Genomic DNA, 1,709 nt, shown 5'->3' on the forward strand with positions numbered 1-1,709 from the left:
GAATGTAAATCTGTACAGTCTTTATGGAAAACAGTATGAAGATTCCTCAAAAAACTAAAAATAGAACTACCATATGATCCAACATTCCCACTTCTGGGTATAGATCCAAAGGAACTGAAAACAGGATGGTGAAGAGATATCTACACCCCCATGTTCACTGCAGCATTATTCACAATAGCCAAGATATGGAAACAACCTAAATGTCCTTTGGCAAATGAATGAATAAAGAAATATGGTATATAACATGTATATATATATATATATATATATATATGCACACACATACACACACACACATGCACACACATACACACACAATGGGATATTAGTCATCCATTAAAAAGAAGGAAATACTGGGGTGCCTGGGTGGCCCAGCCGGTTGGGCATCTGGCTTCAGCTCAGATCCTGATCTCACGGTTCATGGGTTCGAGCCCCGCGTCGGGCTCTGTGCTGACAGCTCAGAGCCTGGAACCTGCTTCGAATTCTGTGTGTGTGTGTGTGTGTCTCTCTCTCTCTGCCCCTCCCCTGGTCATGCTCTCCGTGTCTCTCAAAAATAAATAAAAACATCAAAAAAAATTTTTTTAAAAAGAAGGAAATCCTGCCATTTCCAACAGCATAGGTGAACCTGGAGAACATTATGCTAAATTAAGCCAGATGCAAAAAGACAAGTACTGCATGATCTCACTTCTAGGTGGAATCTAAAATAGTCAAAGTCATAGTAGCAGACAGTAGGAGGACAGTGGTTGCCAGGGCTTGGTGGGGGGGGGGGGCGCAAGGGAAATGGGGCAATGCTGGTGAAAGCATACTAACTTTCAGTTACACAAGATGAGTAAGTTCCAGAGATATAACGTAGAGTATGGTGACTATAGTTAATACTGTATTGCATTCTTGAAATTTGGTAAGAGGATATACCTTAAATTAAATCTCTTCAGTACACACATATACACACAATGGTAACCATGTAGAAGTGATGGATATGTTAACTAGCTGGATTCTGGTGATGATTTCACCATATATATACGTATATATACATATATACGTGTATATACATATATATGTGTATATATATACATATATATGTATACGTGTATATACATATATATGTATATATGTACACATGCGTATATGTGTATATAGGTACATATATATGTATATATATGTATATATGTGCATATATGTGTATATATATGTATATATATCAGAACTTCAAGCTGCATACCTTAAATATATACATTTTTTTAAACATATACTTTTTTTTTTTGAAAGAGAGAGAGAGTGAGCAGGGGAGAGGCAGAGGGAGAGAAAGAATCTCAAGCAGGCTCTACTCTCAGTGCAGAGCCCAAAGTGGGGCTCGATCTCATGACCCTGGGCTCATGCCCTGATCCAAAATGAAGAGTCAGACTTAACCGACTGAGCCACCCATGTGACCCAATATATACGATTTTTATGTGCCAATGATAATACAACTGTTTTAAAAGTTTGCTGAATGGATGAATGCATACGTAACTGCACAGCTAATACCTCTGGAGAAGCAGTTAGCTTAAGACCCATATTTTAACCTTACATGCTATTAAATGAGGTGAGATAGCCTATTTCTTTTCAATGAATGTTTACTTTTACGTAATGGCCATGTATTTACAAAGCAAAACAAGTGTGGAAGGTAAAAACTGGGTGAAACTGAACTCCTGGGAACAGCCCTTACTCTGAGA

Source organism: Prionailurus viverrinus, chromosome X (assembly GCF_022837055.1).
Source record: "Prionailurus viverrinus isolate Anna chromosome X, UM_Priviv_1.0, whole genome shotgun sequence".
Classification (NCBI taxonomy): domain Eukaryota; kingdom Metazoa; phylum Chordata; class Mammalia; order Carnivora; family Felidae; genus Prionailurus; species Prionailurus viverrinus.